The 27,916-nt window shown below is 41.5% G+C and overlaps 1 protein-coding gene across 1 annotated transcript in view; it reads right to left on the bottom strand.

The window, feature by feature from the left end:
- The window catches only part of LOC144509694 (ephrin type-B receptor 2), a 1,012,102-nt gene that overhangs the window by 579,375 nt on the left and 404,811 nt on the right, over positions 1-27,916 (bottom strand). The gene's annotated exons all lie outside the window — the stretch shown is intronic.

Genomic DNA, 27,916 nt, shown 5'->3' with positions numbered 1-27,916 from the left:
AGTGTGAATATCTGCAATCTGTCAGCGTGAATGCGAGCAATCTGTCAGTGTGAATATCAGCAATCTGTCAGTGTGAATATCAGCAATCTGTCAGTGTGAATATCAGCAATCTGCCACTCTGAAAATCAGCAATCTGTCAACGTGAATATCAGCAATCTGTCAGTGTGAATATCAGCAATCTGTCAGTGTGAAGATCTGCAATCTGTCAGTGTGAATATCAGCAATCTGTCAGTGTGAATATCAGCAATCTCTCAGAGTGATGATCAGCAATCTGTCAGTGTGAATATCAGCAATCTGTCGGCGTGAATGTCAGCAATCTCTCAGTATGAATATCACCAATCTCTCAGTATGAATATCACCAATCTGTCGGTGTGAATATCAGCAATTGGTCAGTGTGAATATCAGCAATCTGTCAGTGTGAATATCTGCAATCTGTCAGCATGAACGCGAGCAATATGTCAGTGTGAATATCAGAAATCTGTCAGCGTGAATATCAGCAACCTGTCAGTATGAATGTCAACAATCTGTCAGTGAGTATATCGGCAATCTGTCAGCGTGAATATCAGCAATCTGTCAGCGTGAATATCAGCATTCTCTCAGTGTGAATATCAGCAATCTGTCAGTGTGAATATCAGCAATCTGTCAGCGTGAATATCAGCAATCTCTCAGTGTGAATATCAGCAATCTGCCAGTGTGAGTATCAGCAATCTGTCAGCATGAACGCGAGCAATCTGTCAGTGTGAATATCAGAAATCTGTCAGCGTGAATATCAGCAATCTGTCAATGTGAATATCAGCAATCTGTCAGTGTGAATATCAGCAATCTCTCAGTGTGAATATCAGCAATCTGGCAGTGTGAATATCAGCAACCTGTCAGTGGAAATATCAGCAATCTGTCAGTGTGAATATCAGTAATCTGTCAGTGTGAATATCAGCAATCGGTCAGTGTGAATATCAGCAATCTGTCAGTATGAATATCAGCAATCTGTCAGTGTGAATATCAGCAATCTGTCAGTGTGAATATAGTCAATCTGTCAGTGTGAATATCAGCAATCTGTGAGTGAATGACAGCAATCTGTCAGTGTGAATGTCAGCCATCTGTCAGCGTGAAAATCAGCAATCTGTTATTGTGAATGCGAGCACTCTGTCAGTGTGAATATCAGCAATCTGTCAGTGTGAATATCAGCAATTGGTCAGTGTGAATATCAGCAATCTGTCAGTGTGAATATCTGCAATCTGTCAGCATGAACGCGAGCAATCTGTCAGTGTGAATATCAGAAATCTGTCAGCGTGAATATCAGCAACCTGTCAGTATGAATGTCAACAATCTGTCAGTGAGTATATCGGCAATCTGTCAGCGTGAATATCAGCAATCTGTCAGCGTGAATATCAGCATTCTCTCAGTGTGAATATCAGCAATCTGTCAGTGTGAATATCAGCAATCTCTCAGTGTGAATATCAGCAATCTGTCAGTGTGAGTATCAACAATCTGTCGGAGTGAAAATCAGCAATCTGTCAGTGTGAATATCAGCAATCTGTCAGTGTGAATATCAGGAATCTGGCAGTGTGAATGTCAGCAATCTGTCAGTGTGAATGTCAGCAATCCGGCAGTGTGAATATCAGCAATCCGTCAGTGTGAATATCAGCAATCTGTCAGTGTGAATGTCAGCAATCTGTCAGTGTGAATATCTGCAATCTGTCAGCGTGAATGCGAGCAATCTGTCAGTGTGAATATCAGCAATCTGTCAGTGTGAATATCAGCAATCTGCCACTTTGAAAATCAGCAATCTGTCAACGTGAATAGCAGCAATCTGTCAGTGTGAATATCAGCAATCTGTCAGTGTGAATATCAGCAATCGGGCAGTGTGAATATCAGCAATCTGTCGGTATGAATATCAGCAATCTGTGAGTGAATGTCAGCAATCTGTCAGTGTGAATGTCAGCAATCTGTCAGCGTGAATATCATCAATCTGTCACTGTGAATGCGAGCACTCTGTCAGTGTGAATATCAGCAATCTGTCAGTGTGAATATCAGCAATTGGTCAGTGTGAATATCAGCAATCTGTCAGTGTGATTATCCACAATCTGTCAGCATGAACGCGAGCAATCTGTCAGTGTGGATATCGGCAATCTGTCAGCGTGAATATCAGCAATCTGTCAGCGTGATTATCAGTATTCTCTCAGTGTGAATATCAGCAATCTGTCAGTGTGAATATCAGCAATCTGTCAGTGTAAATATCAGTAATCTGTCAGTGTGAATATCAGCAATCCGGCAGTGTGAATATCAGCAATTCGGCAGTGTGAATATCGGCAATTTGTCAGTGTGAATATCAGCAATCTGTCAGTGTGAATATCTGCAATCTGTCAGCGTGAATGCGAGCAATCTGTCAGTGTGAATATCAGCAATCTGTCAGTGTGAATATCAGCAATCTGCCACTCTGAAATTCAGCAATCTGTCAACGTGAATATCAGCAATCTGTCAGTGTGAATATCAGCAATCTGTCAGTGTGAAGATCTGCAATCTGTCAGTGTGAATATCAGCAATCTGTCAGTGTGAATATCAGCAATCTCTCAGAGTGATGATCAGCAATCTGTCAGTGTGAATATCAGCAATCTGTCGGCGTGAATGTCAGCAATCTCTCAGTATGAATATCACCAATCTCTCAGTATGAATATCACCAATCTGTCGGTGTGAATATCAGCAATTGGTCAGTGTGAATATCAGCAATCTGTCAGTGTGAATATCTGCAATCTGTCAGCATGAACGCGAGCAATACGTCAGTGTGAATATCAGAAATCTGTCAGCGTGAATATCAGCAACCTGTCAGTATGAATGTCAACAATCTGTCAGTGAGTATATCGGCAATCTGTCAGCGTGAATATCAGCAATCTGTCAGCGTGAATATCAGCATTCTCTCAGTGTGAATATCAGCAATCTCTCAGTGTGAATATCAGCAATCTGCCAGTGTGAGTATCAGCAATCTGTCAGCATGAACGCGAGCAATCTGTCAGTGTGAATATCAGAAATCTGTCAGCGTGAATATCAGCAATCTGTCAATGTGAATATCAGCAATCTGTCAGTGTGAATATCAGCAATCTCTCAGTGTGAATATCAGCAATCTGGCAGTGTGAATATCAGCAACCTGTCAGTGGAAATATCAGCAATCTGTCAGTGTGAATATCAGTAATCTGTCAGTGTGAATATCAGCAATCGGTCAGTGTGAATATCAGCAATCTGTCAGTATGAATATCAGCAATCTGTCAGTGTGAATATCAGCAATCTGTCAGTGTGAATATAGTCAATCTGTCAGTGTGAATATCAGCAATCTGTGAGTGAATGACAGCAATCTGTCAGTGTGAATGTCAGCCATCTGTCAGCGTGAAAATCAGCAATCTGTTATTGTGAATGCGAGCACTCTGTCAGTGTGAATATCAGCAATCTGTCAGTGTGAATATCAGCAATTGGTCAGTGTGAATATCAGCAATCTGTCAGTGTGAATATCTGCAATCTGTCAGCATGAACGCGAGCAATCTGTCAGTGTGAATATCAGAAATCTGTCAGCGTGAATATCAGCAACCTGTCAGTATGAATGTCAACAATCTGTCAGTGAGTATATCGGCAATCTGTCAGCGTGAATATCAGCAATCTGTCAGCGTGAATATCAGCATTCTCTCAGTGTGAATATCAGCAATCTGTCAGTGTGAATATCAGCAATCTCTCAGTGTGAATATCAGCAATCTGTCAGTGTGAGTATCAACAATCTGTCGGAGTGAAAATCAGCAATCTGTCAGTGTGAATATCAGCAATCTGTCAGTGTGAATATCAGGAATCTGGCAGTGTGAATGTCAGCAATCTGTCAGTGTGAATGTCAGCAATCCGGCAGTGTGAATATCAGCAATCCGTCAGTGTGAATATCAGCAATCTGTCAGTGTGAATGTCAGCAATCTGTCAGTGTGAATATCAGCAATCTGTCAGTGTGAATATCAGCAATCTGTCAGTGAATATCAGCAATCTGTCACTGTGAATGCGAGCAAACTGTCAGTGAATATCAGCAATCTGTCAGTGTGAATATCTGCAATCTGTCAGCGTGAATGCGAGCAATCTGTCAGTGTGAATATCAGCAATCTGTCAGTGTGAATATCAGCAATCTGCCACTCTGAAAATCAGCAATCTGTCAACGTGAATAGCAGCAATCTGTCAGTGTGAATATCAGCAATCTGTCAGTGTGAATATCAGCAATCGGGCAGTGTGAATATCAGCAATCTGTCAGTGTGAATATCAGCAATCTGTCAGTGTGAATGTCAGCAATCCGGCAGTGTGAATATCAGCAATCTGTCAATGTGAATATCAGCAATCTGTCAGTGTGAATATCAGCAATCTCTCAGTGTGAATATCAGCAATCTGGCAGTGTGAATATCAGCAACCTGTCAGTGTAAATATCAGCAATCTGTCAGTGTGAATATCAGTAATCTGTCAGTGTGAATATCAGCAATCCGGCAATGTGAATATCAGCAATTCGGCAGCGTGAATATCAGCAATCGGTCAGTATGAATATCAGCAATCTGTCAGTATGAATATCAGCAATCTGTCAGTGTGAATATCAGCAATCTGTCAGTGTGAATATAGTCAATCTGTCAGTGTGAATGTCAGCAATCTGTGAGTGAATGTCAGCAATTTGTCAGTGTGAATGTCAGCAATTTCTCAGTATGAATATCAGCAATGTGTCAGTGTGAATATCAGCAATCTGTCGGTGTGAATATCAGCAATCTCTCAGTATGAATATCAGCAATCTGTCAGTGTGAATATCAGCAATCTGTCGGTGTGAATATCAGCAATCTGTGAGTGAATGTCAGCAATCTGTCAGTGTGAATGTCAGCAATCTGTCAGCGTGAATATCAGCAATCTGTCACTGGGAATGCGAGCACTCTGTCAGTGTGAATATCAGCAATCTGTTGGTATGAATATCAGCAATCTGTGAGTGAATGTCAGCAACCTGTCAGTGTGAATGTCAGCAATCTGTCAGCGTGAATATCATCAATCTGTCACTGTGAATGCGAGCACTCTGTCAGTGTGAATATCAGCAATCTGTCAGTGTGAATATCAGCAATTGGTCAGTGTGAATATCAGCAATCTGTCAGTGTGACTATCTACAATCTGTCAGCATGAACGCGAGCAATCTGTCAGTGTGGATATCGGCAATCTGTCAGCGTGAATATCAGCAATCTGTCAGCGTGAATATCAGTATTCTCTCAGTGTGAATATCAGCAATCTGTCAGTGTGAATATCAGCAATCTGTCAGTGTGAATATCAGTAATCTGTCAGTGTGAATATCAGCAATCCGGCAGTGTGAATATCAGCAATTCGGCAGTGTGAATATCAGCAATCTGTCAGTGTTAATATCAGCAATCTCTCAGTATGAATATAGGCAGTCCGGCAGTGTGAATTTCGGCAATTTGTCAGTGTGAATATTAGCAATCTGTCAGTGTGAATATCAGCAATCTGTCAGTGTGAATGCGAGCAATCTGTCAGTGAACATCAGCAATCTGTCAGTGTGAATATCTGCAATCTGTCAGCGTGAATATCAGCAATCTGCCACTCTGAAAATCAGCAATCTGTCAACGTGAATATCAGCAATCTGTCAGTGTGAATATCAGCAATCTGTCAGTGTGAAGATCTGCAATCTGTCAGTGTGAATATCAGCAATCTGTCAGTGTGAATATCAGCAATCTCTCAGAGTGATGATCAGCAATCTGTCAGTGTGAATATCAGCAATCTGTAGGCGTGAATGTCAGCAATCTCTCAGTATGAATATCACCAATCTCACAGTATGAATATCACCAATCTGTCGGTGTGAATATCAGCAATTGGTCAGTGTGAATATCAGCAATCTGTCAGTGTGAATATCTGCAATCTGTCAGCATGAACGCGAGCAATCTGTCAGTGTGAATATCAGAAATCTGTCAGCGTGAATATCAGCAACCTGTCAGTATGAATGTCAACAATCTGTCAGTGAGTATATCGGCAATCTGTCAGCGTGAATATCAGCAATCTGTCAGCGTGAATATCAGCATTCTCTCAGTGTGAATATCAGCAATCTGTCAGTGTGAATATCAGCAATCTGTCAGCGTGAATATCAGCAATCTCTCAGTGTGAATATCAGCAATCTGCCAGTGTGAGTATCAGCAGCCTGTCAGTGTGAATATCAACAATCTGTCGGAGTGAAAATCAGCAATCTGTCAGTGTGAATATCAGCAATCTGTCAGTGTGAATATCAGCAATCTGTCAGCGTGAATGTCAGCAATCCGGCAGTGTGAATATCAGCAATCTGTCAATGTGAATATCAGCAATCTGTCAGTGTGAATATCAGCAATCTCTCAGTGTGAATATCAGCAATCTGGCAGTGTGAATATCAGCAACCTGTCAGTGTAAATATCAGCAATCTGTCAGTGTGAATATCAGTAATCTGTCAGTGTGAATATCAGCAATCCGGCAGTGTGAATATCAGCAATTCGGCAGCGTGAATATCAGCAATCGGTCAGTGTGAATATCAGCAATCTGTCAGTATGAATTTTAGCAATCTGTCAGTGTGAATATCAGCAATCTGTCAGTATGAATATCAGCAATCGGTCAGTGTGAATATCAGCAATCTGTCAGTATGAATATCAGCAATCTGTCAGTGTGAATATCAGCAATCTGTCAGTGTGAATATAGTCAATCTGTCAGTGTGAATGTCAGCAATCTGTGAGTGAACGTCAGCAATTTGTCAGTGTGAATGTCAGCAATTTCTCAGTATGAATATCAGCAATGTGTCAGTGTGAATATCAGCAATCTGTCGGTGTGAATATCAGCAATCTCTCAGTATGAATATCAGCAATCTGTCAGTGTGAATATCAGCAATCTGTCGGTGTGAATATCAGCAATCTGTGAGTGAATGTCAGCAATCTGTCAGTGTGAATGTCAGCAATCTGTCAGCGTGAATATCAGCAATCTGTCACTGGGAATGCGAGCACTCTGTCAGTGTGAATATCAGCAATCTGTTGGTATGAATATCAGCAATCTGTGAGTGAATGTCAGCAACCTGTCAGTGTGAATGTCAGCAATCTGTCAGCGTGAATATCATCAATCTGTCACTGTGAATGCGAGCACTCTGTCAGTGTGAATATCAGCAATCTGTCAGTGTGAATATCAGCAATTGGTCAGTGTGAATATCAGCAATCTGTCAGTGTGACTATCTACAATCTGTCAGCATGAACGCGAGCAATCTGTCAGTGTGGATATCGGCAATCTGTCAGCGTGAATATCAGCAATCTGTCAGCGTGAATATCAGTATTCTCTCAGTGTGAATATCAGCAATCTGTCAGTGTGAATATCAGCAATCTGTCAGTGTGAATATCAGTAATCTGTCAGTGTGAATATCAGCAATCCGGCAGTGTGAATATCAGCAATTCGGCAGGGTGAATATCAGCAATCTGTCAGTGTTAATATCAGCAATCTCTCAGTATGAATATAGGCAATCCGGCAGTGTGAATTTCGGCAATTTGTCAGTGTGAATATTAGCAATCTGTCAGTGTGAATATCAGCAATCTGTCAGTGTGAATGCGAGCAATCTGTCAGTGAACATCAGCAATCTGTCAGTGTGAATATCTGCAATCTGTCAGCGTGAATATCAGCAATCTGCCACTCTGAAAATCAGCAATCTGTCAACGTGAATATCAGCAATCTGTCAGTGTGAATATCAGCAATCTGTCAGTGTGAAGATCTGCAATCTGTCAGTGTGAATATCAGCAATCTGTCAGTGTGAATATCAGCAATCTCTCAGAGTGATGATCAGCAATCTGTCAGTGTGAATATCAGCAATCTGTAGGCGTGAATGTCAGCAATCTCTCAGTATGAATATCACCAATCTCACAGTATGAATATCACCAATCTGTCGGTGTGAATATCAGCAATTGGTCAGTGTGAATATCAGCAATCTGTCAGTGTGAATATCTGCAATCTGTCAGCATGAACGCGAGCAATCTGTCAGTGTGAATATCAGAAATCTGTCAGCGTGAATATCAGCAACCTGTCAGTATGAATGTCAACAATCTGTCAGTGAGTATATCGGCAGTCTGTCAGCGTGAATATCAGCAATCTGTCAGCGTGAATATCAGCATTCTCTCAGTGTGAATATCAGCAATCTGTCAGTGTGAATATCAGCAATCTGTCAGCGTGAATATCAGCAATCTCTCAGTGTGAATATCAGCAATCTGCCAGTGTGAGTATCAGCAGCCTGTCAGTGTGAATATCAACAATCTGTCGGAGTGAAAATCAGCAATCTGTCAGTGTGAATATCAGCAATCTGTCAGTGTGAATATCAGCAATCTGTCAGCGTGAATGTCAGCAATCCGGCAGTGTGAATATCAGCAATCTGTCAATGTGAATATCAGCAATCTGTCAGTGTGAATATCAGCAATCTCTCAGTGTGAATATCAGCAATCTGGCAGTGTGAATATCAGCAACCTGTCAGTGTAAATATCAGCAATCTGTCAGTGTGAATATCAGTAATCTGTCAGTGTGAATATCAGCAATCCGGCAGTGTGAATATCAGCAATTCGGCAGCGTGAATATCAGCAATCGGTCAGTGTGAATATCAGCAATCTGTCAGTATGAATTTTAGCAATCTGTCAGTGTGAATATCAGCAATCTGTCAGTGTGAATATAGTCAATCTGTCAGTGTGAATGTCAGCAATCTGTGAGTGAATGTCAGCAATTTGTCAGTGTGAATGTCAGCAATTTCTCAGTATGAATATCAGCAATGTGTCAGTGTGAATATCAGCAATCTGTCGGTGTGAATATCAGCAATCTCTCAGTATGAATATCAGCAATCTGTCAGTGTGAATATCAGCAATCTGTCGGTGTGAATATCAGCAATCTGTGAGTGAATGTCAGCACTCTGTCAGTGTGAATGTCAGCAATCTGTCAGTGTGAATATCAGCAATCTGTCGGTATGAATATCAGCAATCTGTGAGTGAATGTCAGCAATCTGTCAGTGTGAATGTCAGCAATCTGTCAGCGTGAATATCATCTATCTGTCACTGTGAATGCGAGCACTCTGTCAGTGTGAATATCAGCAATCTGTCATTGTGAATATCAGCAATTGGTCAGCGTGAATATCAGCAATTTGTCAGTGTGACTATCTACAATCTGTCAGCATGAACGCGAGCAATCTGTCAGTGTGGATATCGGCAATCTGTCAGCGTGAATATCAGCAATCTGTCAGCGTGAATATCAGTATTCTCTCAGTGTGAATATCAGCAATCTGTCAGTGTGAATATCAGCAATCTGTCAGTGTGAATATCAGTAATCTGTCAGTGTGAATATCAGCAATCCGGCAGTGTGAATATCAGCAATCTGTCAGCGTGAATATCAGCAATCTCTCAGTATGAATATCAGCAATCCGGCAGTGTGAATATCAGCAATTTGTCAGTGTGAATATTAGCAATCTGTCAGTGTGAATATCAGCAATCTGTCAGTGTGAATGCGAGCAATCTGTCAGTGAACATCAGCAATCTGTCAGTGTGAATATCTGCAATCTGTCAGCGTGAATGCGAGCAATCTGTCAGTGTGAATATCAGCAATCTGTCAGTGTGAATATCAGCAACCTGCCACTCTGAAAATCAGCAATCTGTCAACGTGAATATCAGCAATCTGTCAGTGTGAATATCAGCAAACTGTCAGTGTGAAGATCTGCAATCTGTCAGTGTGAATATCAGCAATCTGTCAGTGTGAATATCAGCAATCTCTCAGAGTGATGATCAGCAATCTGTCAGTGTGAATATCAGCAATCTGTCGGCGTGAATGTCAGCAATCTCTCAGTATGAGTATCACCAATCTGTCGGTGTGAATATCACCAATCTCTCAGTATGAATATCACTAATCTCTCAGTGTGAATATCACCAATCTGTCGGTGTGAATATCACCAATCTCTCAGTGTGAATATCACCAATCTGTCAGAATGAATGTCAGTAATCTGTCAGTGTGAATATCAGCAATCTGTCAGTGTGAATATCAGCAATCTGCCAGTGTGAATGTCTGCAATCTGTCAGTGTGAATATCAGCAATCTGTCAGTGTAAATATCAGCAATCTCTCAGTGTGAATATCAGCAATCTCTCAGTGTGAATATGAGCAATCTGTCAGTGTGAATATCGGCAATCTGTCGGTGTGAATATCGGCAATCTGTCTGTGTGAATATCAGCAATCTGTCAGTGTGAATATCAGCAATCTGTCAGTGTGAATATCAGCAATCCCTCAGTGTGAATATCAGCAATCCCTCACTGTGAATATCAGCAATCTGTCAGTGTCAATATCAGCAATCTGTCAGTGTGAATATCAGCAATCTGTCAGCGTGAATATCAGCAATCTGTCACCATGAATATCAGCAATCTCTCAGTATGAATATCAGCAATCCGGCAGTGAGAATATCGGCAATTTGTCAGTGTGAATATCAGCAATTTGGCAGTGTGAATATCAGCAATCTGTCAGTGTGAATATCAGCAATCTGTCAGTGAATATCAGCAATCTGTCACTGTGAATGCGAGCAATCTGTCAGTGTGAATATCAGCAATCTGTCAGTGTGAATATCAGCAATTGGTCAGCGTGAATATCAGCAATCTGTCAGTGTGACTATCTACAATCTGTCAGCATGAACGCGAGCAATCTGTCAGTGTGGATATCGGCAATCTGTCAGCGTGAATATCAGCAATCTGTCAGCGTGAATATCAGTATTCTCTCAGTGTGAATATCAGCAATCTGTCAGTGTGAATATCAGCAATCTGTCAGTGCGAATATCAGTAATCTGTCAGTGTGAATATCAGCAATCCGGCAGTGTGAATATCAGCAATTCGGCAGTGTGAATATCAGCAATCTGTCAGTGTGAATATCAGCAATCTCTCAGTATGAATATCAGCAATCCGGCAGTGTGAATATCGGCAATTTGTCAGTGTGAATATTAGCAATCTGTCAGTGTGAATATCAGCAATCTGTCAGTGTGAATGCGAGCAATCTGTCAGTGAACATCAGCAATCTGTCAGTGTGAATATCTGCAATCTGTCAGCGTGAATGCGAGCAATCTGTCAGTGTGAATATCAGCAATCTGTCAGTGTGAATATCAGCAACCTGCCACTCTGAAAATCAGCAATCTGTCAACGTGAATATCAGCAATCTGTCAGTGTGAATATCAGCAATCTGTCAGTGTGAAGATCTGCAATCTGTCAGTGTGAATATCAGCAATCTGTCAGTGTGAATATCAGCAATCTCTCAGAGTGATGATCAGCAATCTGTCAGTGTGAATATCTGCAATCTGTCGGCGTGAATGTCAGCAATCTCTCAGTATGAATATCACCAATCTCACAGTATGAATATCACCAATCTGTCGGTGTGAATATCAGCAATTTCTCAGTATGAATATCACCAATCTCTCAGTATGAGTATCACCAATCTGTCGGTGTGAATATCACCAATCTCTCAGTATGAATATCACTAATCTCTCAGTGTGAATATCACCAATCTGTCGGTGTGAATATCACCAATCACTCAGTGTGAATATCACCAATCTGTCAGTATGAATGTCAGTAATCTGTCAGTGTGAATATCAGCAATCTGTCAGTGTGAATATCAGCAATCTGCCAGTGTGAATGTCTGCAATCTGTCAGTGTGAATATCAGCAATCTGTCAGTGTAAATATCAGCAATCTCTCAGTGTGAATATCAGCAATCTCTCAGTGTGAATATGAGCAATCTGTCAGTGTGAATATCGGCAATCTGTCGGTGTGAATATCGGCAATCTGTCTGTGTGAATATCAGCAATCTGTCAGATGTATGGGATTGGGGGTGATTGGGAAATTGGGGATTGGGGGTTGGGGGTGATCTAGGAAATTGGGGATTGGGGATTGGGGGATTGGGGGTGATCTAGGAAATTGGATCAGGAATTGGGGATTGGGGATTGGGGATTGGGGGTGATCTAGGAAATTGGATCAGGAATTGGCTAGCGGATAGGAAACAGAGGGTGGTGGTTGATAGTAAATATTCATCATGGAGTGCGGTTACAAGTGGTGTACCTCAGGGATCTGTTTTGGGGCCACTGCTGTTTGTAATATTTATTAATGATCTGGATGAGGGTATAGTTGGGTGGATTAGCAAATTTGCTGATGACACCAAAGTCGGTGGTGTGGTAGACAGTGAGGAAGGGTGTCGTAGTTTGCAGGAAGACTTAGACAGGTTGCAAAGTTGGGCCGAGAGGTGGCGGATGGAGTTTAATGCGGAGAAGTGTGAGGTAATTCACTTTGGTAGGAATAACAGATGTGTTGAGTATAGGGCTAACGGGAGGACTTTGAATAGTGTGGAGGAGCAGAGGGATCTAGGTGTATGTGTGCATAGATCCCTGAAAGTTGGGAATCAAGTAGATAAGGTTGTTAAGAAGGCATATGGTGTCTTGGCGTTTATTGGTAGGGGGATTGAATTTAGGAGTCGTAGCGTTATGTTGCAACTGTACACAACTCTGGTGCGGCCGCACTTGGAGTACTGTGTGCAGTTCTGGTCCCCACATTACAGGAAGGATGTGGAGGCTTTGGAGAGGGTGCAGAGGAGGTTTACCAGGATGTTGCCTGGTATGGAGGGGAGATCCTATGAGGAGAGGCTGAGGGATTTGGGATTGTTTTCGCTGGAAAGGCGGCGGCTAAGAGGGGATCTTATTGAAACATATAAGATGATTAGAGGTTTAGATAGGGTGGATAGTGATAGCCTTTTTCCTCTGATGGAGAAATCCAGCACGAGGGGGCATGGCTTTAAATTGAGGGGGGGTAGTTATAGAACCGATGTCAGGGGTAGGTTCTTTACCCAGAGGGTGGTGAGGGATTGGAATGCCCTGCCAGCATCAGTAGTAAATGCGCCTAGTTTGGGGGCGTTTAAGAGATCCGTAGATAGGTTCATGGACGAAAAGAAATTGGTTTAGGTTGGAGGGTCACAGTTTTGTTTTTTTTTAACTGGTCGGTGCAACATCGTGGGCCGAAGGGCCTGTTCTGCGCTGTAATGTTCTATGTTCTATGTCAGTGTGAATATCAGCAATCTGTCAGTGTGAATATCAGCAATCCCTCAGTGTGAATATCAGCAATCGCTCACTGTGAATATCAGCAATCTGTCAGTGTCAATATCAGCAATCTGTCAGTGTGAATATCAGCAATCTGTCAGCACGAATATCAGCAATCTGTCACCATGAATATCAGCAATCTCTCAGTATGAATATCAGCAATCCGGCTGTGAGAATATCGGCACTTTGTCAGTGTGAATATCAGCAATCTGGCAGTGTGAATATCAGCAATCTGTCAGTGTGAATATCAGCAATCTGTCAGTGAATATCAGCAATCTGTCACTGTGAATGCGAGCAATCTGTCAGTGAATATCAGCAATCTGTCAGTGTGAATATCAGCAATCTCTCAGTATGAATATCAGCAATCCGGCAGTGTGAATATCGGCAATCTGTCAGTGTGAATATCAGCAATCTGTCAGTGTGAGTATCAGCAATCTCTCAGTATGAATATCACTAATCTCTCAGTGTGAATATCACCAATCTGTCGGTGTGAATATCACCAATCTCTCAGTGTGAATATCACCAATCTGTCACTGTGAATGCGAGCAATCTGTCAGTGAATATCAGCAATCTGTCAGTGTGAATATCAGCAATCTGTCAGTGTGAATACCAGAAATCTGTCAGTGTGAATATCAGCAATCCGGCAGTGTGAATATCAGCAATTCGGCAGTGTGAATATCAGCAATCTATCAGTGTGAATATCAGCAATCTCTCAGTATGAATATCAGCAATCCGGCAGTGTGAATATCGGCAATTTGTCAGTGTGAATATTAGCAATCTGTCAGTGTGAATATCAGCAATCTGTCAGTGTGAATGCGAGCAATCTGTCAGTGAACATCAGCAATCTGTCAGTGTGAATATCTGCAATCTGTCAGCGTGAATGCGAGCAATCTGTCAGTGTGAATATCAGCAATCTGTCAGTGTGAATATCAGCAATCTGTCAGTGTGAATATCAGCAATCTGCCACTCTGAAAATCAGCAATCTGTCAACATGAATATCAGCAATCTGTCAGTGTGAATATCAGCAATCTGTCAGTGTGAAGATCTGCAATCTGTCAGTGTGAATATCAGCAATCTGTCAGTGTGAATATCAGCAATCTCTCAGAGTGATGATCAGCAATCTGTCAGTGTGAATATCAGCAATCTGTCGGCGTGAATGTCAGCAATCTCTCAGTATGAATATCACCAATCTCTCAGTATGAATATCACCAATCTGTCGGTGTGAATATCAGCAATTGGTCAGTGTGAATATCAGCAATCTGTCAGTGTGAATATCTGCAATCTGTCAGCATGAACGCGAGCAATATGTCAGTGTGAATATCAGAAATCTGTCAGCGTGAATATCAGCAACCTGTCAGTATGAATGTCAACAATCTGTCAGTGAGTATATCGGCAATCTGTCAGCGTGAATATCAGCAATCTGTCAGCGTGAATATCAGCATTCTCTCAGTGTGAATATCAGCAATCTGTCAGTGTGAATATCAGCAATCTGTCAGCGTGAATATCAGCAATCTCTCAGTGTGAATATCAGCAATCTGCCAGTGTGAGTATCAGCAATCTGTCAGCATGAACGCGAGCAATCTGTCAGTGTGAATATCAGAAATCTGTCAGCGTGAATATCAGCAATCTGTCAATGTGAATATCAGCAATCTGTCAGTGTGAATATCAGCAATCTCTCAGTGTGAATATCAGCAATCTGGCAGTGTGAATATCAGCAACCTGTCAGTGGAAATATCAGCAATCTGTCAGTGTGAATATCAGTAATCTGTCAGTGTGAATATCAGCAATCGGTCAGTTTGAATATCAGCAATCTGTCAGTATGAATATCAGCAATCTGTCAGTGTGAATATCAGCAATCTGTCAGTGTGAATATAGTCAATCTGTCAGTGTGAATATCAGCAATCTGTGAGTGAATGACAGCAATCTGTCAGTGTGAATGTCAGCCATCTGTCAGCGTGAAAATCAGCAATCTGTTATTGTGAATGCGAGCACTCTGTCAGTGTGAATATCAGCAATCTGTCAGTGTGAATATCAGCAATTGGTCAGTGTGAATATCAGCAATCTGTCAGTGTGAATATCTGCAATCTGTCAGCATGAACGCGAGCAATCTGTCAGTGTGAATATCAGAAATCTGTCAGCGTGAATATCAGCAACCTGTCAGTATGAATGTCAACAATCTGTCAGTGAGTATAACGGCAATCTGTCAGCGTGAATATCAGCAATCTGTCAGCGTGAATATCAGCATTCTCTCAGTGTGAATATCAGCAATCTGTCAGTGTGAATATCAGCAATCTCTCAGTGTGAATATCAGCAATCTGTCAGTGTGAGTATCAACAATCTGTCGGAGTGAAAATCAGCAATCTGTCAGTGTGAATATCAGGAATCTGGCAGTGTGAATGTCAGCAATCTGTCAGTGTGAATGTCAGCAATCCGGCAGTGTGAATATCAGCAATCCGTCAGTGTGAATATCAGCAATCTGTCAGTGTGAATGTCAGCAATCTGTCAGTGTGAATATCAGCAATCTGTCAGTGTGAATATCAGCAATCTGTCAGTGAATATCAGCAATCTGTCACTGTGAATGCGAGCAAACTGTCAGTGAATATCAGCAATCTGTCAGTGTGAATATCTGCAATCTGTCAGCGTGAATGCGAGCAATCTGTCAGTGTGAATATCAGCAATCTGTCAGTGTGAATATCAGCAATCTGCCACTCTGAAAATCAGCAATCTGTCAACGTGAATAGCAGCAATCTGTCAGTGTGAATATCAGCAATCTGTCAGTGTGAATATCAGCAATCGGGCAGTGTGAATATCAGCAATCTGTCAGTGTGAATATCAGCAATCTGTCAGTGTGAATGTCAGCAATCCGGCAGTGTGAATATCAGCAATCTGTCGGTATGAATATCAGCAATCTGTGAGTGAATGTCAGCAATCTGTCAGTGTGAATGTCAGCAATCTGTCAGCGTGAATATCATCAATCTGTCACTGTGAATGCGAGCACTCTGTCAGTGTGAATATCAGCAATCTGTCAGTGTGAATATCAGCAATTGGTCAGTGTGAATATCAGCAATCTGTCAGTGTGATTATCCACAATCTGTCAGAATGAACGCGAGCAATCTGTCAGTGTGGATATCGGCAATCTGTCAGCGTGAATATCAGCAATCTGTCAGCGTGATTATCAGTATTCTCTCAGTGTGAATATCAGCAATCTGTCAGTGTGAATATCAGGAATCTGGCAGTGTGAATATCAGTAATCTGTCAGTGTGAATATCAGCAATCCGGCAGTGTGAATATCAGCAATTCGGCAGTGTGAATATCGGCAATTTGTCAGTGTGAATATCAGCAATCTGTCAGTGTGAATATCTGCAATCTGTCAGCGTGAATGCGAGCAATCTGTCAGTGTGAATATCAGCAATCTGTCAGTGTGAATATCAGCAATCTGCCACTCTGAAAATCAGCAATCTGTCAACGTGAATATCAGCAATCTGTCAGTGTGAATATCAGCAATCTGTCAGTGTGAAGATCTGCAATCTGTCAGTGTGAATATCAGCAATCTGTCAGTGTGAATATCAGCAATCTCTCAGAGTGATGATCAGCAATCTGTCAGTGTGAATATCAGCAATCTGTCGGCGTGAATGTCAGCAATCTCTCAGTATGAATATCACCAATCTCTCAGTATGAATATCACCAATCTGTCGGTGTGAATATCAGCAATTGGTCAGTGTGAATATCAGCAATCTGTCAGTGTGAATATCTGCAATCTGTCAGCATGAACGCGAGCAATATGTCAGTGTGAATATCAGAAATCTGTCAGCGTGAATATCAGCAACCTGTCAGTATGAATGTCAACAATCTGTCAGTGAGTATATCGGCAATCTGTCAGCGTGAATATCAGCAATCTGTCAGCGTGAATATCAGCATTCTCTCAGTGTGAATATCAGCAATCTCTCAGTGTGAATATCAGCAATCTGCCAGTGTGAGTATCAGCAATCTGTCAGCATGAACGCGAGCAATCTGTCAGTGTGAATATCAGAAATCTGTCAGCGTGAATATCAGCAATCTGTCAATGTGAATATCAGCAATCTGTCAGTGTGAATATCAGCAATCTCTCAGTGTGAATATCAGCAATCTGGCAGTGTGAATATCAGCAACCTGTCAGTGGAAATATCAGCAATCTGTCAGTGTGAATATCAGTAATCTGTCAGTGTGAATATCAGCAATCGGTCAGTGTGAATATCAGCAATCTGTCAGTATGAATATCAGCAATCTGTCAGTGTGAATATCAGCAATCTGTCAGTGTGAATATAGTCAATCTGTCAGTGTGAATATCAGCAATCTGTGAGTGAATGACAGCAATCTGTCAGTGTGAATGTCAGCCATCTGTCAGCGTGAAAATCAGCAATCTGTTATTGTGAATGCGAGCACTCTGTCAGTGTGAATATCAGCAATCTGTCAGTGTGAATATCAGCAATTGGTCAGTGTGAATATCAGCAATCTGTCAGTGTGAATATCTGCAATCTGTCAGCATGAACGCGAGCAATCTGTCAGTGTGAATATCAGAAATCTGTCAGCGTGAATATCAGCAACCTGTCAGTATGAATGTCAACAATCTGTCAGTGAGTATATCGGCAATCTGTCAGCGTGAATATCAGCAATCTGTCAGCGTGAATATCAGCATTCTCTCAGTGTGAATATCAGCAATCTGTCAGTGTGAATATCAGCAATCTCTCAGTGTGAATATCAGCAATCTGTCAGTGTGAGTATCAACAATCTGTCGGAGTGAAAATCAGCAATCTGTCAGTGTGAATATCAGCAATCTGTCAGTGTGAATATCAGGAATCTGGCAGTGTGAATGTCAGCAATCTGTCAGTGTGAATGTCAGCAATCCGGCAGTGTGAATATCAGCAATCCGTCAGTGTGAATATCAGCAATCTGTCAGTGTGAATGTCAGCAATCTGTCAGTGTGAATATCAGCAATCTGTCAGTGTGAATATCAGCAATCTGTCAGTGAATATCAGCAATCTGTCACTGTGAATGCGAGCAAACTGTCAGTGAATATCAGCAATCTGTCAGTGTGAATATCTGCAATCTGTCAGCGTGAATGCGAGCAATCTGTCAGTGTGAATATCAGCAATCTGTCAGTGTGAATATCAGCAATCTGCCACTCTGAAAATCAGCAATCTGTCAACGTGAATAGCAGCAATCTGTCAGTGTGAATATCAGCAATCTGTCAGTGTGAATATCAGCAATCGGGCAGTGTGAATATCAGCAATCTGTCAGTGTGAATATCAGCAATCTGTCAGTGTGAATGTCAGCAATCCGGCAGTGTGAATATCAGCAATCTGTCAATGTGAATATCAGCAATCTGTCAGTGTGAATATCAGCAATCTCTCAGTGTGAATATCAGCAATCTGGCAGTGTGAATATCAGCAACCTGTCAGTGTAAATATCAGCAATCTGTCAGTGTGAATATCAGTAATCTGTCAGTGTGAATATCAGCAATCCGGCAATGTGAATATCAGCAATTCGGCAGCGTGAATATCAGCAATCGGTCAGTGTGAATATCAGCAATCTGTCAGTATGAATATCAGCAATCTGTCAGTGTGAATATCAGCAATCTGTCAGTGTGAATATAGTCAATCTGTCAGTGTGAATGTCAGCAATCTGTGAGTGAATGTCAGCAATTTGTCAGTGTGAATGTCAGCAATTTCTCAGTATGAATATCAGCAATGTGTCAGTGTGAATATCAGCAATCTGTCGGTGTGAATATCAGCAATCTCTCAGTATGAATATCAGCAATCTGTCAGTGTGAATATCAGCAAGCTGTCGGTGTGAATATCAGCAATCTGTGAGTGAATGTCAGCAATCTGTCAGTGTGAATGTCAGCAATCTGTCAGCGTGAATATCAGCAATCTGTCACTGGGAATGCGAGCACTCTGTCAGTGTGAATATCAGCAATCTGTTGGTATGAATATCAGCAATCTGTGAGTGAATGTCAGCAACCTGTCAGTGTGAATGTCAGCAATCTGTCAGCGTGAATATCATCAATCTGTCACTGTGAATGCGAGCACTCTGTCAGTGTGAATATCAGCAATCTGTCAGTGTGAATATCAGCAATTGGTCAGTGTGAATATCAGCAATCTGTCAGTGTGACTATCTACAATCTGTCAGCATGAACGCGAGCAATCTGTCAGTGTGGATATCGGCAATCTGTCAGCGTGAATATCAGCAATCTGTCAGCGTGAATATCAGTATTCTCTCAGTGTGAATATCAGCAATCTGTCAGTGTGAATATCAGCAATCTGTCAGTGTGAATATCAGTAATCTGTCAGTGTGAATATCAGCAATCCGGCAGTGTGAATATCAGCAATTCGGCAGTGTGAATATCAGCAATCTGTCAGTGTTAATATCAGCAATCTCTCAGTATGAATATAGGCAATCCGGCAGTGTGAATTTCGGCAATTTGTCAGTGTGAATATTAGCAATCTGTCAGTGTGAATATCAGCAATCTGTCAGTGTGAATGCGAGCAATCTGTCAGTGAACATCAGCAATCTGTCAGTGTGAATATCTGCAATCTGTCAGCGTGAATATCAGCAATCTGCCACTCTGAAAATCAGCAATCTGTCAACGTGAATATCAGCAATCTGTCAGTGTGAATATCAGCAATCTGTCAGTGTGAAGATCTGCAATCTGTCAGTGTGAATATCAGCAATCTGTCAGTGTGAATATTAGCAATCTCTCAGAGTGATGATCAGCAATCTGTCAGTGTGAATATCAGCAATCTGTAGGCGTGAATGTCAGCAATCTCTCAGTATGAATATCACCAATCTCACAGTATGAATATCACCAATCTGTCGGTGTGAATATCAGCAATTGGTCAGTGTGAATATCAGCAATCTGTCAGTGTGAATATCTGCAATCTGTCAGCATGAACGCGAGCAATCTGTCAGTGTGAATATCAGAAATCTGTCAGCGTGAATATCAGCAACCTGTCAGTATGAATGTCAACAATCTGTCAGTGAGTATATCGGCAATCTGTCAGCGTGAATATCAGCAATCTGTCAGCGTGAATATCAGCATTCTCTCAGTGTGAATATCAGCAATCTGTCAGTGTGAATATCAGCAATCTGTCAGCGTGAATATCAGCAATCTCTCAGTGTGAATATCAGCAATCTGCCAGTGTGAGTATCAGCAGCCTGTCAGTGTGAATATCAACAATCTGTCGGAGTGAAAATCAGCAATCTGTCAGTGTGAATATCAGCAATCTGTCAGTGTGAATATCAGCAATCTGTCAGCGTGAATGTCAGCAATCCGGCAGTGTGAATATCAGCAATCTGTCAATGTGAATATCAGCAATCTGTCAGTGTGAATATCAGCAATCTCTCAGTGTGAATATCAGCAATCTGGCAGTGTGAATATCAGCAACCTGTCAGTGTAAATATCAGCAATCTGTCAGTGTGAATATCAGTAATCTGTCAGTGTGAATATCAGCAATCCGGCAGTGTGAATATCAGCAATTCGGCAGCGTGAATATCAGCAATCGGTCAGTGTGAATATCAGCAATCTGTCAGTATGAATTTCAGCAATCTGTCAGTGTGAATATCAGCAATCTGTCAGTGTGAATATAGTCAATCTGTCAGTGTGAATGTCAGCAATCTGTGAGTGAATGTCAGCAATTTGTCAGTGTGAATGTCAGCAATTTCTCAGTATGAATATCAGCAATGTGTCAGTGTGAATATCAGCAATCTGTCGGTGTGAATATCAGCAATCTCTCAGTATGAATATCAGCAATCTGTCAGTGTGAATATCAGCAATCTGTCGGTGTGAATATCAGCAATCTGTGAGTGAATGTCAGCAATCTGTCAGTGTGAATGTCAGCAATCTGTCAGTGTGAATATCAGCAATCTGTCGGTATGAATATCAGCAATCTGTGAGTGAATGTCAGCAATCTGTCAGTGTGAATGTCAGCAATCTGTCAGCGTGAATATCATCAATCTGTCACTGTGAATGCGAGCACTCTGTCAGTGTGAATATCAGCAATCTGTCATTGTGAATATCAGCAATTGGTCAGCGTGAATATCAGCAATTTGTCAGTGTGACTATCTACAATCTGTCAGTATGAACGCGAGCAATCTGTCAGTGTGGATATCGGCAATCTGTCAGCGTGAATATCAGCAATCTGTCAGCGTGAATATCAGTATTCTCTCAGTGTGAATATCAGCAATCTGTCAGTGTGAATATCAGCAATCTGTCAGTGTGAATATCAGTAATCTGTCAGTGTGAATATCAGCAATCCGGCAGTGTGAATATCAGCAATCTGTCAGCGTGAATATCAGCAATCTCTCAGTATGAATATCAGCAATCCGGCAGTGTGAATATCGGCAATTTGTCAGTGTGAATATTAGCAATCTGTCAGTGTGAATATCAGCAATCTGTCAGTGTGAATGCGAGCAATCTGTCAGTGAACATCAGCAATCTGTCAGTGTGAATATCTGCAATCTGTCAGCGTGAATGCGAGCAATCTGTCAGTGTGAATATCAGCAATCTGTCAGTGTGAATATCAGCAACCTGCCACTCTGAAAATCAGCAATCTGTCAACGTGAATATCAGCAATCTGTCAGTGTGAATATCAGCAAACTGTCAGTGTGAAGATCTGCAATCTGTCAGTGTGAATATCAGCAATCTGTCAGTGTGAATATCAGCAATCTCTCAGAGTGATGATCAGCAATCTGTCAGTGTGAATATCAGCAATCTGTCGGCGTGAATGTCAGCAATCTCTCAGTATGAGTATCACCAATCTGTCGGTGTGAATATCACCAATCTCTCAGTATGAATATCACTAATCTCTCAGTGTGAATATCACCAATCTGTCGGTGTGAATATCACCAATCTCTCAGTGTGAATATCACCAATCTGTCAGAATGAATGTCAGTAATCTGTCAGTGTGAATATCAGCAATCTGTCAGTGTGAATATCAGCAATCTGCCAGTGTGAATGTCTGCAATCTGTCAGTGTGAATATCAGCAATCTGTCAGTGTAAATATCAGCAATCTCTCAGTGTGAATATCAGCAATCTCTCAGTGTGAATATGAGCAATCTGTCAGTGTGAATATCGGCAATCTGTCGGTGTGAATATCGGCAATCTGTCTGTGTGAATATCAGCAATCTGTCAGTGTGAATATCAGCAATCTGTCAGTGTGAATATCAGCAATCCCTCAGTGTGAATATCAGCAATCCCTCACTGTGAATATCAGCAATCTGTCAGTGTCAATATCAGCAATCTGTCAGTGTCAATATCAGCAATCTGTCAGCGTGAATATCAGCAATCTGTCACCATGAATATCAGCAATCTCTCAGTATGAATATCAGCAATCCGGCAGTGAGAATATCGGCAATTTGTCAGTGTGAATATCAGCAATTTGGCAGTGTGAATATCAGCAATCTGTCAGTGTGAATATCAGCAATCTGTCAGTGAATATCAGCAATCTGTCACTGTGAATGCGAGCAATCTGTCAGTGTGAATATCAGCAATCTGTCAGTGTGAATATCAGCAATCTCTCAGTATGAATATCAGCAATCTGTCAGTGTGACTATCTACAATCTGTCAGCATGAACGCGAGCAATCTGTCAGTGTGGATATCGGCAATCTGTCAGCGTGAATATCAGCAATCTGTCAGCGTGAATATCAGTATTCTCTCAGTGTGAATATCAGCAATCTGTCAGTGTGAATATCAGCAATCTGTCAGTGCGAATATCAGTAATCTGTCAGTGTGAATATCAGCAATCCGGCAGTGTGAATATCAGCAATTCGGCAGTGTGAATATCAGCAATCTGTCAGTGTGAATATCAGCAATCTCTCAGTATGAATATCAGCAATCCGGCAGTGTGAATATCGGCAATTTGTCAGTGTGAATATTAGCAATCTGTCAGTGTGAATATCAGCAATCTGTCAGTGTGAATGCGAGCAATCTGTCAGTGAACATCAGCAATCTGTCAGTGTGAATATCTGCAATCTGTCAGCGTGAATGCGAGCAATCTGTCAGTGTGAATATCAGCAATCTGTCAGTGTGAATATCAGCAACCTGCCACTCTGAAAATCAGCAATCTGTCAACGTGAATATCAGCAATCTGTCAGTGTGAATATCAGCAATCTGTCAGTGTGAAGATCTGCAATCTGTCAGTGTGAATATCAGCAATCTGTCAGTGTGAATATCAGCAATCTCTCAGAGTGATGATCAGCAATCTGTCAGTGTGAATATCTGCAATCTGTCGGCGTGAATGTCAGCAATCTCTCAGTATGAATATCACCAATCTCACAGTATGAATATCACCAATCTGTCGGTGTGAATATCAGCAATTTCTCAGTATGAATATCACCAATCTCTCAGTATGAGTATCACCAATCTGTCGGTGTGAATATCACCAATCTCTCAGTATGAATATCACTAATCTCTCAGTGTGAATATCACCAATCTGTCGGTGTGAATATCAATAATCTCTCAGTGTGAATATCACCAATCTGTCAGTATGAATGTCAGTAATCTGTCAGTGTGAATATCAGCAATCTGTCAGTGTGAATATCAGCAATCTGCCAGTGTGAATGTCTGCAATCTGTCAGTGTGAATATCAGCAATCTGTCAGTGTAAATATCAGCAATCTCTCAGTGTGAATATCAGCAATCTCTCAGTGTGAATATGAGCAATCTGTCAGTGTGAATATCGGCAATCTGTCGGTGTGAATATCGGCAATCTGTCTGTGTGAATATCAGCAATCTGTCAGTGTGAATATCAGCAATCTGTCAGCGTGAATATCAGCAATCCCTCAGTGTGAATATCAGCAATCGCTCACTGTGAATATCAGCAATCTGTCAGTGTCAATATCAGCAATCTGTCAGTGTGAATATCAGCAATCTGTCAGCGCGAATATCAGCAATCTGTCACCATGAATATCAGCAATCTCTCAGTATGAATATCAGCAATCCGGCTGTGAGAATATCGGCACTTTGTCAGTGTGAATATCAGCAATCTGGCAGTGTGAATATCAGCAATCTGTCAGTGTGAATATCAGCAATCTGTCAGTGAATATCAGCAATCTGTCACTGTGAATGCGAGCAATCTGTCAGTGAATATCAGCAATCTGTCAGTGTGAATATCAGCAATCTCTCAGTATGAATATCAGCAATCCGGCAGTGTGAATATCGGCAATCTGTCAGTGTGAATATCAGCAATCTGTCAGTGTGAGTATCAGCAATCTCTCAGTATGAATATCACTAATCTCTCAGTGTGAATATCACCAATCTGTCGGTGTGAATATCACCAATCTCTCAGTGTGAATATCACCAATCTGTCACTGTGAATGCGAGCAATCTGTCAGTGAATATCAGCAATCTGTCAGTGTGAATATCAGCAATCTGTCAGTGTGAATACCAGAAATCTGTCAGTGTGAATATCAGCAATCCGGCAGTGTGAATATCAGCAATTCGGCAGTGTGAATATCAGCAATCTATCAGTGTGAATATCAGCAATCTCTCAGTATGAATATCAGCAATCCGGCAGTGTGAATATCGGCAATTTGTCAGTGTGAATATTAGCAATCTGTCAGTGTGAATATCAGCAATCTGTCAGTGTGAATGCGAGCAATCTGTCAGTGAACATCAGCAATCTGTCAGTGTGAATATCTGCAATCTGTCAGCGTGAATGCGAGCAATCTGTCAGTGTGAATATCAGCAATCTGTCAGTGTGAATATCAGCAAACTGCCACTCTGAAAATCAGCAATCTGTCAACGTGAATATCAGCAATCTGTCAGTGTGAATATCAGCAATCTGTCAGTGTGAAGATCTGCAATCTGTCAGTGTGAATATCAGCAATCTGTCAGTGTGAATATCAGCAATCTCTCAGAGTGATGATCAGCAATCTGTCAGTGTGAATATCAGCAATCGGTCGGCGTGAATGTCAGCAATCTCTCAGTATGAATATCACCAATCTCTCAGTATGAATATCAGCAATCCGGCAGTGAGAATATCGGCAATTTGTCAGTGTGAATATCAGCAATTTGGCAGTGTGAATATCAGCAATCTGTCAGTGTGAATATCAGCAATCTGTCAGTGAATATCAGCAATCTGTCACTGTGAATGCGAGCAATCTGTCAGTGTGAATATCAGCAATCTGTCAGTGTGAATATCAGCAATCTCTCAGTATGAATATCAGCAATCTGTCAGTGTGACTATCTACAATCTGTCAGCATGAACGCGAGCAATCTGTCAGTGTGGATATCGGCAATCTGTCAGCGTGAATATCAGCAATCTGTCAGCGTGAATATCAGTATTCTCTCAGTGTGAATATCAGCAATCTGTCAGTGTGAATATCAGCAATCTGTCAGTGCGAATATCAGTAATCTGTCAGTGTGAATATCAGCAATCCGGCAGTGTGAATATCAGCAATTCGGCAGTGTGAATATCAGCAATCTGTCAGTGTGAATATCAGCAATCTCTCAGTATGAATATCAGCAATCCGGCAGTGTGAATATCGGCAATTTGTCAGTGTGAATATTAGCAATCTGTCAGTGTGAATATCAGCAATCTGTCAGTGTGAATGCGAGCAATCTGTCAGTGAACATCAGCAATCTGTCAGTGTGAATATCTGCAATCTGTCAGCGTGAATGCGAGCAATCTGTCAGTGTGAATATCAGCAATCTGTCAGTGTGAATATCAGCAACCTGCCACTCTGAAAATCAGCAATCTGTCAACGTGAATATCAGCAATCTGTCAGTGTGAATATCAGCAATCTGTCAGTGTGAAGATCTGCAATCTGTCAGTGTGAATATCAGCAATCTGTCAGTGTGAATATCAGCAATCTCTCAGAGTGATGATCAGCAATCTGTCAGTGTGAATATCTGCAATCTGTCGGCGTGAATGTCAGCAATCTCTCAGTATGAATATCACCAATCTCACAGTATGAATATCACCAATCTGTCGGTGTGAATATCAGCAATTTCTCAGTATGAATATCACCAATCTCTCAGTATGAGTATCACCAATCTGTCGGTGTGAATATCACCAATCTCTCAGTATGAATATCACTAATCTCTCAGTGTGAATATCACCAATCTGTCGGTGTGAATATCACCAATCTCTCAGTGTGAATATCACCAATCTGTCAGTATGAATGTCAGTAATCTGTCAGTGTGAATATCAGCAATCTGTCAGTGTGAATATCAGCAATCTGCCAGTGTGAATGTCTGCAATCTGTCAGTGTGAATATCAGCAATCTGTCAGTGTAAATATCAGCAATCTCTCAGTGTGAATATCAGCAATCTCTCAGTGTGAATATGAGCAATCTGTCAGTGTGAATATCGGCAATCTGTCGGTGTGAATATCGGCAATCTGTCTGTGTGAATATCAGCAATCTGTCAGTGTGAATATCAGCAATCTGTCAGCGTGAATATCAGCAATCCCTCAGTGTGAATATCAGCAATCGCTCACTGTGAATATCAGCAATCTGTCAGTGTCAATATCAGCAATCTGTCAGTGTGAATATCAGCAATCTGTCAGCGCGAATATCAGCAATCTGTCACCATGAATATCAGCAATCTCTCAGTATGAATATCAGCAATCCGGCTGTGAGAATATCGGCACTTTGTCAGTGTGAATATCAGCAATCTGGCAGTGTGAATATCAGCAATCTGTCAGTGTGAATATCAGCAATCTGTCAGTGAATATCAGCAATCTGTCACTGTGAATGCGAGCAATCTGTCAGTGAATATCAGCAATCTGTCAGTGTGAATATCAGCAATCTCTCAGTATGAATATCAGCAATCCGGCAGTGTGAATATCGGCAATCTGTCAGTGTGAATATCAGCAATCTGTCAGTGTGAGTATCAGCAATCTCTCAGTATGAATATCACTAATCTCTCAGTGTGAATATCACCAATCTGTCGGTGTGAATATCACCAATCTCTCAGTGTGAATATCACCAATCTGTCACTGTGAATGCGAGCAATCTGTCAGTGAATATCAGCAATCTGTCAGTGTGAATATCAGCAATCTGTCAGTGTGAATACCAGAAATCTGTCAGTGTGAATATCAGCAATCCGGCAGTGTGAATATCAGCAATTCGGCAGTGTGAATATCAGCAATCTATCAGTGTGAATATCAGCAATCTCTCAGTATGAATATCAGCAATCCGGCAGTGTGAATATCGGCAATTTGTCAGTGTGAATATTAGCAATCTGTCAGTGTGAATATCAGCAATCTGTCAGTGTGAATGCGAGCAATCTGTCAGTGAACATCAGCAATCTGTCAGTGTGAATATCTGCAATCTGTCAGCGTGAATGCGAGCAATCTGTCAGTGTGAATATCAGCAATCTGTCAGTGTGAATATCAGCAAACTGCCACTCTGAAAATCAGCAATCTGTCAACGTGAATATCAGCAATCTGTCAGTGTGAATATCAGCAATCTGTCAGTGTGAAGATCTGCAATCTGTCAGTGTGAATATCAGCAATCTGTCAGTGTGAATATCAGCAATCTCTCAGAGTGATGATCAGCAATCTGTCAGTGTGAATATCAGCAATCGGTCGGCGTGAATGTCAGCAATCTCTCAGTATGAATATCACCAATCTCACAGTATGAATATCACCAATCTGTCGGTGTGAATATCAGCAATTGGTCAGTGTGAATATCACCAATCTGTCAGTGTGAATATCTGCAATCTGTCAGCATGAACGCGAGCAATCTGTCAGTGTGAATATCAGAAATCTGTCAGCGTGAATATCAGCAACCTGTCAGTATGAATG

The sequence above is a fragment of the Mustelus asterias genome, chromosome 22, assembly GCF_964213995.1.
Source record: "Mustelus asterias chromosome 22, sMusAst1.hap1.1, whole genome shotgun sequence".
NCBI lineage: Eukaryota > Metazoa > Chordata > Chondrichthyes > Carcharhiniformes > Triakidae > Mustelus > Mustelus asterias.
The sequence above is the reverse complement of the archived record's forward strand: the minus strand, read 5'-3'. Positions and strand labels throughout refer to the sequence as shown.